Source organism: Furipterus horrens, unplaced genomic scaffold (genome assembly GCF_987537825.1).
Source record: "Furipterus horrens unplaced genomic scaffold, mFurHor1.1.pri manual_scaffold_5, whole genome shotgun sequence".
NCBI lineage: Eukaryota > Metazoa > Chordata > Mammalia > Chiroptera > Furipteridae > Furipterus > Furipterus horrens.
In genome coordinates this window covers 16,943,657-16,956,037 of record NW_028327175.1, presented here as the reverse complement: position 1 = coordinate 16,956,037, position 12,381 = coordinate 16,943,657, and the positions used below count along the sequence as shown (strand labels likewise).

General features: G+C 31.8%; 1 protein-coding gene across 1 annotated transcript in view; it reads right to left on the bottom strand.

Moving 5' to 3' along the window:
* CDH9 (cadherin 9) overlaps positions 1-10,487 on the bottom strand; it is a 109,423-nt gene extending 98,936 nt beyond the window's left edge. Inside the window, exon 1 of the mRNA XM_090278894.1 lies at positions 10,439-10,487. The gene's annotated coding sequence lies outside the window, so the exon portion shown is untranslated. The remainder of the gene's footprint in view (positions 1-10,438) is intronic.
* Between the last annotated feature and the right edge of the window lie 1,894 nt (positions 10,488-12,381).

The window sequence follows — 12,381 nt, the reverse complement described above, 5'->3', positions numbered from 1 at the left end:
GTCAAGAATGTCATTTACTACATATTTATTAATATAATTCACAGAATAAAAGAGGACACCATAAAAATGATAGAAAAGAAAGTTAAATATATGGCATTAAATTGTGTGAGATATGAAATATTTTAAAATGTTATACCATTGACTGAAAGGACTTTCATAACTCATATCTCTAAGATCCATGTGTAATGCACTTATTCAGACTTAAAACAGTAAATTTTATAGTATCCTATCTGTTACAGTAAGTATTCTATATTAATTTCAATATAATATACAAGATAAAATTATTCAAATACATATTTCCATTGTATGCTATGTCAACTTAAAAATCATATGACACATATTAATATTTATATTCATAATGTTTTAAGTCACCGAGGTTTCTGTTATCTAATTTAAAAAGCATTGAAATTACTCAACAAATTAAGCTAGGGTCTCTCTCATGCTTTTCTGTGTTGAGAGTCCCAATACTCTTTACCTAGATATAATATACCTGAGCAACAACATTCTTAGTAATAATAATAATAATAATAATAATAAATAGTGGTTATAGGAACAATTGTATCTTCTCATAATACATTATCGTGTAGGTACTGTAATATCTTAATGTTACATAGGACACTCCTGGTGCTCCAGGGCATTAAAACAGTTTCTCAATTTTATATACACACTAAATCATAAGTACAGTATTTTTGCAAAAATTTTTAGAATAGTTTTGATCTTTTGAGAACCTATACTTTAGGATCCTTAAGACTGTGGCCACTTTTTTAAAACTCAGAATTTAGCAGGAAAGACATAAAATATAAGATAAATCCAATTACTGAAGCCTTAGAGTCAAGGCTGAGGAATATTGACTTATTTCTAGATTTGATGGGGTGTGGACTGAGTGTGAGGGGAGAGCAGGTTACTTGAAATATCTTTAATTTACAAAATTATACTTTGTGAAATGTATCAGTAATTAAATAAATTGTTGACTAAATGAGCTATTCAAATGGTATACTAGTACAGAAAAGAAATACAAGGTTCTTACAAGAAGAGTCGCCCAAATATTAAACAGCAAAAGACCAATACGATACGTGACAACATTTAAGAGGTAATAAAATATCATAAAGGCTTTTTTTTTTCCTTCTGTGTATGTCTTTGGCAGCAGTAAGGAGAAGCAAAAACATAGTCTTGGATTAATTTGAAAAGTATATTTTAAAAGGGAATTATAGTCCCACTCTTTTGTTCTTCGTATTTCATATTGGGATTATCAATTTTATTTTAGGTGCAATATCAAACAAGTGTTCATTTTACACCAGGTAACCAGACTGGTAGGGCAGTCTGTAAAATGTGAGAGAAACTATAGACTGCACAAAGTTTTCTTTGCATAAATTTAATGCTCTTAGGTAGGGGTAGAATAAAGATTAGTTCCAAGCTATATGGCAAGAAGAGAATCTCTAACATCTAAAGTGGTTTGGAGGCAACAGTAATTTCCACATGAAAGTCTCCCAGTTTGTGTTTTGCTACCACAGCAAAGAGCCTAGAACAGGGATTCCATAGCAAGTACATTTGAAGGTTAGAAAACAAAATAATCAGCCAGTGGATAAATTAATTATTTTTTTGCAAATAATCCGAAGAGATATTTTCTGATTGTGAATTTAAAAAATAAAAACAGTAAAGGGTGCATGTAGAATTCTCACTACACCTCTCAACAAGCCTGCACACCTTTAGGATAGTATATTATGGTACTGGTATAAAGAAAAGCATAGCTTCTACTTACACCTGCCAGCTGTTAGGGTGGGCTTGCCATTTCTACTACCTGGGAATGGAACACAAGATCAGCATCTAAATGTGAAAAGTTTGCATGTGTCAACTTGGGGACTCCTGAGACCTAACAGTCAATATCAAAACACTTTGCCAATGTGTCTCTTTACACACACACACACACACACACACACACACACACACACACACACACACACACAGAATGAATATTACATATAAAAGGATAGCCTTAGGTTCTCAAGACCCTTTTTTTTTTTTCCTGAGACTCCAAAATTCTCATGCAAGTGTACACATGCAAGGCTGCATCCCTGAACTTAGAGTCATACTCTCTGGTCAGTAGTAGCATGTCTTCTTGTTCTACTTCTCTCTTCCTAATGAATTGTGACGTTGGTAGTACTCAACACACTAGAGAGCTCATTTCCAGTCAATTAGACAGTAACAGTGGGGAGAAGTGGAGCAGAGTTTCTAAAATCGTCCATGAACATAATGACTCATTTTTATGAGCTCCATATCTAAGGAATTTCTCATGTTGGAAAAGCTACTTTTCTGTTACAGCTCATCTCCACTAAGTGCCAGCCCAGTTAAGAAGGATACTCACTTACAGTTCAATTGATTCTGTCTTTGAAGTGGAGCAAGGGAATGAATGATTAAGGGGAAGAAGCCAAGCAAAATGGAAACAGACATAGCAGGGAGGCTAAGGTTACAATGAACGTAGGAAAGCACAAGAAGTTAAAACCATCACAATTCTTTGACACCAGCCACACTACTGGGAATAAAAACATAATTCAATCAACAAATAATTACAATTAGAAGATTGATCTAAAACTTCAAAGTCCATAGCAAATTGTTCATAAAACATCTCTCATTTATAGAAAGCCACTGAATTGTATGAAGATGTGTAGAATTTTATAATGATCAAAATATACTTATTTTCTAAAATCTGTTTTCAAATCTATATTTATAGAGTAAGGTATGATTTATAAATAGTTTGAAATGTTTGTCCAAACCCATAACCTGGATAAAATTTTCATTCTGGGGTAGAATTTATTCACAATCTTTCCAAACGGGTTGTTTACTTACATTTTCATGTAATTTTAGTATAGTGCAATTTATAAACACAGTCATTGAAATATAGTGCAAGACATACCAAAGTGACAGTTTTATTCTAAAGTAAAATTTTATTTCTCCCTGAATATGTTTAAAGCTTGATTTCATGGAAGACTTCCACAAACACAGCTTAGTCTTGAGTGTACTGAAGAAGCATCTCCACACCCATGTTTAAATAAATGGCTATGGGGGTCTCAAAGGCAGTGCTGCATTTGTCAGGCGGCTTGGGTCTGGGGAGACGCCAGATATCCATGATGACTTCATTATTAAACTCAAATCGTTGTGAGACTCTGCTCCTGAGTCTGTGATGGGATCCCACCATGGCTTGGCTCCTCCCTTCATTGAATCACTTGCTCTCTGTCAGTTTCAATATTCATCTTTGGGTGTAAGTAATTACAAACTCAAGTAGTTCCCTAATATGTATGGATGTTTAAAAATTCTAACAGAACAGCTATCCTCTTAGTTTTCTGAAGTCACAAAAAATTGCAAAGTTGACATTTTTTTCTATATAAATAAAATAATCTTCCATGTTAGCTATTAAAAACAAGACTTGTCACAAGATCTCAAGTCCGAAGCAGTGAGCATGAGCCACATCATACTTATTTAAATAACTATTTATCTAGATATATAAAAATAAATATATAGAGACAAGGCTGATTTAAAAAATGTTTAATCTACTAAAATCACCCTGTAATATAAAAATATAATTATTTTTGACATTCACTATTTAAATTTTAATAGTACTCCCTCTTTTTAACTGCCTAAAGTTAATTTTAATTATAAAGAAAAGTTTATTGCTGGTATCATATTAACATTCTTCATTGCATTAGGGGTGTCTCAATTGTGACCTAAACATGGAAGACAGACAAATATGATTTGCATACATATTCATAACTATTATGAGAATACTGCAATAATTATTTAGTTTTTGGAAAAGTAAGTATTGTGAGAAATACAAACCTGGATATTATTCAATGCTCTTGTATTAAAAATATAGCTGAATTGAAACTATATGTTCAATGTCACATCATCTAGATAAACTGGAAAGATTTGGGGAAGGAGGAAAAATATTGTGTCTTCTAATAGCTAAACTTATTCCAATCACTGCTCAGTACATGCATAGTTGATTTATAAAGTACTAATAAGTTATAACATTAATGTGGGAAGAGTGGCAGTGATACAAATATTTATCTGTTTTATTACTCACTGTATATATGTTATTAGATATGAGGCAATGCTATTTAATCTTAGTATCATATTTTTAATACAAAACAAATTTCCAATTAAGCAAAGTGTTAAGTTACCCACTAACATAATATATATAAAGTATCAAAATTAAAAAAAATAAATATAAAGTATCTAGTGACCTGACCCTAAGCGATGGAAAATTACCAAATAAATAATTTAAAGTTTTCATGATGTATGTAATATGCTTCCTTTGCATTCTATGCAACACAGGAAAGATAATGAGGATTTCATGTTCTAATATACTAATAGCCTAATTTTTATGTAATATGGTTTGAAATAGCATTATTATTCACACTTAACATAACACTTTCCAATTTACCATAGGAGTGGATTAAGAGATTATATATTTATTTTTATATACATATTTTATCCTTATCTGGGTATAATTTTTCATTTTTTTAAGACAGGAAGGGAGAGATGAAGAGAGACAACCATTCATAAGGGAGAGAAACATGACTGGTTGCTTTCCTTGTATGCCCTGAAAGGAAACGAATCCACAAGGCAGGTATGTGCCTGGACCAAGAACTACCCAACCAGCGACCCTTCTGGGCTACGAGATGACTCTCCAGCCAAATGAGCCACATGGGCCAGGGCAAGAGTTATTTATTTATTTATTTTTAATCTTCAAAAGTTGTGGACATTAAATGAAGAATGATTACTTCCAGTTATAGTTTCAAAATAATGAAAGCCTAATTCTCTCTAATCAAATAATTTTCCAAATCAGCCATAACACATAAACTGTGAGATAAACATTTTCTAAATTAAAATAAGTTGTAATTGTTACTTTATTATTTGTTAATTATATAATATCTATGATTGTCTAATGTTAACATTAGTGTCTAATATTACACCATTGTAACAGAGGAACCCTGTAGCCAGCCCCTCATCAGCCATGCCATTCCCGATCTCACACAGGTGCGCACACACGCACGCAAAGGGAACACAAGCCTCACAAACAAGTACTTTCGTTATATGTGATCACTTTCTTATTTTTTATTTGGTCTGTTTCTTAAAAACATGCCAGTGACTGCTCCCTAAACGGATTTCCCAAATATTAATATATTAAGATATAATTTTTTAAAAAATGCTAGCCGATTGAATGTTCACGTCCGCAAAGCGTCTTCCTTCAGCTTTCAGGTGAACACCCTGAAGACCCCTTTGCACTTCGTTTCAGGTTGGAAGAGTGGGGAGATTAGGCCAAAAGGGGACGGCGATCACCTTCGTCAATAACAACTCCAAGAGGCTCTTCTGGGACATTGCAAAGAGAATAACAATTTAAAGTTTATACTAAATTTATACACTGAAACAATTTATTGTGTTATTCCTTTTTATTTCCCATATATTTCTAGGGAGTACAGACATACAGCATTACTTTCAGACACAGATGCACAGACATTTAAATGAAAACACAGGTATAGATGCAGATATATAAAAAATATATGAAATTATAAATATATAGATATGACTTTGTATTTCATCTGTAAGTTTTCTTGGATGATTTCACTGTGGCTCAAATATCATTACAATACAAAAGGTATTTTAATTTCTTGAATCTCTGAGATAGACTTTGCATTGTGAATTATTTATAGCACATAGATATTGTGAAAAATACTTCTGACAGTTACAGTAAATTATTGTGGTAACCTGATTTCTAGGAAAAAACAAGTAAAAGGAGTTACTTGGTTTTCTGAGGGAAAACTCTCATTGAAAACTTTTTAAATTGATGTCCCAGTTTTATGAATAGATTTTATTTTACATAAATAATGCATATTTTACATTGAGATTCTTCTTCATTGCACCCCAGACTAAACTTTGTTAACAGATATTCCAGGACGTGGATTCTTGGTGTTTATTTGCTTAGACAACACATTATTTGCATTTGTTGTTGTTTCACCTCTTATACTGACTTGCGGTAAGTATTGTTTCTTCTTTTTCTTGGTTTTCCTAAGAATTTATTTTAGTAAATATAAGGAAAAAGTCCATAATGCATTGGATATTCTATTAATATTACATAAAGTATAGTGAGTTTAACGTATTCCAATATAAATTTTGTGAGGTATCTGTATTTCTTACAAAACATTAAGAAGCATTCAGATTTAAGATGAAAATTAAATAATAACAACTAACATCTGCTTTTTCCATTTTAGGTTGATTAAGTTTAGAGTAAAAAATACAATGAATCATCCATGCTCTTCACAACTGTATAGCCAATATCGACAAGTCGTGTGAGTGGCAGGCTTTTTAGCTCACACTTATAAAGCAACCATGTGCTCTGGCAGTCCATTGATTAATTAGGACGACCAAGAATTATCTTGGTGAGGAAGAGAAATAGAGTATGAGGTGAGAGCACTCATTCCTCCTGCAATTGATTTATAATTTGGCAAAGTGATGGAGTAGAAAAATAAAAGAAAAAAACAAAACCTTGAATACCACCTTAAGAAATATCAGGTTTTCTCGTTTCCCTGCCTTTTATCATAAAAGTAAATAAATATTTCACACACACACACACACACAAACCACCACCACCACCATCACCACCACCTCCACAACAATAATACCAAGTGAGGTTTCCAGTTGCTCTTCATAGCGATCCATTATCATGACTTGTCTTGGGAGGTGTTTCTTGGTGGTGCTAATGTAAAACGTCTTGGTCAGGCTCCAGAGATCATGCTTTTATTCAGGCACTTTGCATTCTTAATGTGGCTATAAGACCTTCTCTTACTAGTGCTAACTTTAGGGACAAGTGCATTAACTTATTAGGATTGCTATGAAAATGTTTAAAGTACTCTGAAGACACTCTTCTCACTGTGCATTCCTCCCTATATTTTAATGATGAGAACGATGGTGGTTTCAGACAGACGAATATGAAATGAATTATAAATAAATAAATGAATAAATAAATAAATATAAAATACAAAATTTTCATAATGTTTAAAACAATCCAGGAATCCTTGTTTTCTGCTATTCATGCTGTGTGTGTGTGTGTGTGTGTGTGTAAATTTCATATACAGCTTGACAGCCTTGGGTGTGTAACATGATTTTGTAATCCTTAGTACTCTTGGGCCACATCAGAGTTGGAGGTGGTAAAAGTTCATTTTCTAAAGTTCTAAAATTTATGTAAATACCTGCATAAGATAATGCCTTAGATATTTACAGACTTTGGGGGAGTACATATTAAGACACAACTAATGTCTGAAAACAATTATGCCAGATAAAAAGAAAAAAATTGCTTTATCTCAGAAAACATGTCTTATGTTCTACAAGACAAATGGTCATATTTATAAATTAGCGTTGAGTAAAAGTAAACAAAGCTAATTAAAACCGATGTCCTTTTATTCCTATTTAACATATTTTCTTCTTTTTTAGGAAACTTTAATTTTATTTAAATAGATAATTTAAAAAGTAAAATACCCAACCCAAGAACCTAACTAGAGTTTTTTATAATAAAATATCTTACCACAAACTTACTCTAAAATTGATATTGCTATGATTTGATATTATAAGTAATATCAAATAAAAAGGATAAATAAAATAAGAATACATATAGGAAGTATATATATTTAAAATATCATATTGGACATTTCTTAAGTATCAAACTGTTTTTTTCCCAATGTTAGATTTATTTATACATTACATTTAAATTTGAATTTGATGGAACAAAATTAGTCTTAAACAATAGCAAACTAATGATTTTTTTTATATTGAAGCATTTTTATTAATGCTAAATAATCATCCATCTGGGCTGTTCATTTTCACAGAGGGCAAGTTACACACTCCCATTATTCATTAAGTTAGCATTTACCTTAATTTATACTTTCTTCCATTCAATATATTGCCATATTGCTCACATATTTTGTTATGTAATTACCCAAAGCATTTTTATTAACTGTACCTACTCATAGTGCAAATATTGTAGAAGATGTGTACCTGTCTGAAATCACTACTAATGTCTAGAGAGAGGTAAGCCAGTAGAAAAAAAAAAAATCTTCAATTAACTTTTTTTTTAGTTCTGTTGGTGAAGAACTAAAGAGATGAGAACTCTCTCATCTATACCACAGATGAGAGAGTGAATGGACTGGCTACACTTTGCATATACTGGGATCACAGGAAAATACCAAATGAAATCTCCATGCAAGGTGACACTCAGAAGAGCTTCTGATCCAACATGCAATGTCTCAAGTTGAGCAACACAACATTTAAAATGTAATTTCAAAGCCAACTCTGATACAGTGATCTCATTATACATAGGCAGTAGTACAAGACGTTTCAGTTATGCCATGAATACAATGCTGGTGGCATAATTGTGTAAACCATTTCAAAAATATGTTTAAAACCATCAAATCGTGTAATAAAAAGAAAAATCATGTTTTTTCATTCTATACATTATTAACTTATATGATTTTTTTCATTGTTCTCACCAAATATATCTGACTTAAAGTTAGTGAATTACTTTTAAATAGTTTCTACTAATTGACTTTCTCTACAGCATTTTTATACTCATTATTAATAGTATTAGATTTGATCATACTATCCACCTTATCTTACTTTTCTAATTTTCCAAAACAAATGCAGAGATGACATTATTTTAACATCTCAACATATATCTAAATGCATACAATTATTTTTTGCTCCTCCTTTGAGAAAAAATGCAGTTAAATCCATAATATATTCTATGACAAGATCACAAATGCAAGCTCTTCATGTTATGTCCAGTTCTTGGCATCTATGTGCTGGAATAGAATGTTATTTCATTTTCTTTATCTTTCAAAAACTCTATCATTCAAACCTGAATTAACCAGTTTCATAGTTACACAAATGTATTCTACACTTGACATAGCATTGCCTAGGCAATGAAGCAGTGTCTGAATCTTAAAATAGATGTTATTCTCTATTGTATGCAGTAGGTGTTTAAACCTTTTTTTTCCAAGTTAAGAACATTGAATGATCAAATTCTTTCTTGGTCAGCTATGGCTGAAGATTGGTAACTCTTCTAATTTCACAGATAAAGTAAAAAGAAACTTTCATGCAAAAGTTACCACTTTTTTGCTATCACATAATCCCTCATTTTTTCATACTATATAAAGTTCAAAAACCTTGTAAAAAACCTTTATTGTCATATAGATCTTTCAAACAAAATATTAAATGACAACAGATATCCAAAAAGGACTTCAATTTCTCCTCAGATCTATAATCCATTAAACCTCATTAAAAGTTTATCATAAAAATAAATGTGAATTTATCTACTACAGGTGATCACATTTATTTTAGTGCACCTTTGTTGTTTAAAATAGAATCCAAGAACATACAATGTTAGTAAGTCTAACTGTAAATTCTGTAGAATATTGATAACCTTATAAGTAAGATGTATCATACCTTTTGACATTAATGTGCTTAAATATTAAGTGATATAAATGGTTATATGAGTATGCAAAGAAATAAAAACAAGGCTTCATCAAATCAATGCATTTTCCATGTCACTTCAAATAAAACATGCCAATTTTGCTTTTGAAACTCCTCTCCTCCTGTGGTTTTGATAGTCTTTTTTACATTCAGATACATTTGCCTACTGTAATGCAAAGCAATTAAAGCCAACCAATGCACACATTCAGAATGCTGACCTGAGCCAGAACAATAAATATTTAAATAAACCTTTACCAGGTTTATTTAATCCTGACATTCTATGTCCATCTACCTATCTATCATCTATCTATATATCTACCTATCATCTATCTATCTATCTACCTACCTACCTATCTATCTATCATCTGTCACCTATCTTCTATCATCTATCTGTATATTATTTACATATTATTTCATTTTAATATTAAAAACAAAAAATCATGTCTTCTTAAATTATTGAAAAGATGTGTTTATTTTTGAACAGTTCTGCTCAAATTAAATAAAGAACAGTTATGAGAAAAACAAGGGTTCATTTCAAATTAATACAATAATAATATACATAAACACATTAATGTGTGAGTAATTCAAAGCTACTGAAATCAACTAAATGTAAAGTTTGGTTTTATTTTCATAACAATGCTCCATATGCAAATTTGAGCACTATGATGACAGACTGGGTAGGAATCAGTTTCGTAAAAGTAAAATAAGGAACTAATGTTTGCAAGTTTTTCCCTGAGCATTTTAATAATACCTCATTCAAATATTACAAAATGTATTCTTACCTGATCCAAACGTTGGGAGAGAAAAAGGAGAAATATAGCTACAAGGAGAAAAGCAATACTTGCACTATTTCATTATTAGGAAGGAAAAATTAATTAATGAATAGGTCATATTTGCTAGCAAAGTAAATAACACTTACTGTGTTAAGCAATGGAACTCGGTTTAGCCCTGCTCAGCCCTGACAATCCCGGCAGCAGTGTGGTTCTGTCTTATTCCTTCTCTTTTTATAGCTGAATCTTCATGCATCTCAGTGTGCCTGCCTCTTCGAGCATCACTTTTAACTCAGGCAGGCAGGAAAGCTGAAGCCAAAGGAACTCTCTATCTGATTGGTTTCCATTCAGCATTTCTGATTAATAAGAGACGGTCCCTCGCGTAGGAAGATTTCGCCGCGGAAGGCGCTGCAGGGCTCCGGCTTTGGAGCTGGGGCAGTAAAGAACTCTTTGGGCACAGTGATTTGCAAGCGAATGAAGGGAGAGCGCTCCGAGAGGAAATCTTTGTCAAAGACCCCCGTAAGAGAAAATAACCCAGTGTTTTTAGTCTCGTTTAATCAGCTCTTTTCATCTGTTTGCAATTGGGAGGGAAAGGTCACAGCATGTCTAACCTGTAAATCATCTGTCAAAAATATACATCACAGGGAAAGAACTGTTGCTCAGAAGAAATTATGTGCATACTTTGCAGAATTCACCGCCACATATTTCAGTTCAATACCAAAATTCCAAGTTTAAGAAAAAGAGAAATAATCCAGATTGTTTTATTGTTGCTAATAATGAATTTCTATCTTTCTCTATGAGTTTATAAACTAAAATAAAATTCCTAAACAGTAATTTAAAAGCCTCTAGTATCTATGCTTTAAGATGTTCCTTTTTAGTAAATATATATATATATATGTGTATGTATTTGAAATATAATTTCAAACTGCTACAACACTTTGCTTTATACTTGGTAATACAATTGAGGGATTTTTACCTTCTCTGGAAATGTGACCATATCCACACTACAAAAGTAGGCGGTCCACCTGTTACATTCCCTGTTGAACATTGCACAACCATTAGACAGGGTAAATCGTAACATAGTCAAATCTTGTTTCAGAAGAGAACACTCCTTAGTAGTTCTGGAAATAGCACAATAGAAGGATATTGATTAGCAGATAAATCTTTCTGAAAAAGAAGTTCTAGTAATAGTTGTATGAAATGTACAGCTGGGAATATGACTCACTTCATAATGATTCATTAAGTCACAGTCAGTAAATAGCTTAAATGCCAAAATATATCAATACCGTATTTGATGCTTCAAATGAAAACTCACAATAGAAAATAAAAAATAAAATTGCCACATTTTTTTCCAGAGCTGTAGCTTATCCATGAAGTGTAGGTAATAGAGCTGCCTATCTAAGGCATGTGCATTATGGAAATTTATTTCTTAAAAGGGAAAACAAATAGGTAGAAAATACAGGTTTACATATCCCCAAATAGAAGGTGACACTACTAATGCGCAGTAATTGAATTTGTAGTACATAGTTTTCAATAATTGTGAATTTAAAATATAAGAAATAAGCAAAAAAAAAAAAAGTGGACTTCATTTTGTTCCTCTACAGATGAAGGAAAATAAGAAGAAAAAATAAATGCTTATGAATATTGTCCAGGGCCAGATAGAACCAAATGGTTAAGAACAGCTTAGTGAATTCTTCATGGAGGCTAAGAGTTTTCCTGAGGCAAAGACACTTAACTTGAAATTCACATGGTCCTTTACACTTACTTCTTCCAGATTTACTTGTTCCTTTAAATAAAAATACACATTATAGAAGTCAATTTGTTAGTGCTGCAATAAAGTAATGTATGTAAAGTGAGAAAAAGAAACCAAACATTTTATTATAGTTTAAAATAAATATTCACAAATAAAATCTTTAAATCTCTACAGCTGTATGCATTTCATCTACCACCAACACCCAAACTGAAGGGAAAGACTGTTTTGTGTGAAATCCACACTGCAAAAGAGCATTCTACTGCCTGATTTTAAGTTATTTTTAAATTATATAAAAATAGTTTTTAATACTTAGAATAATGCATATGAATATTTAGCAAA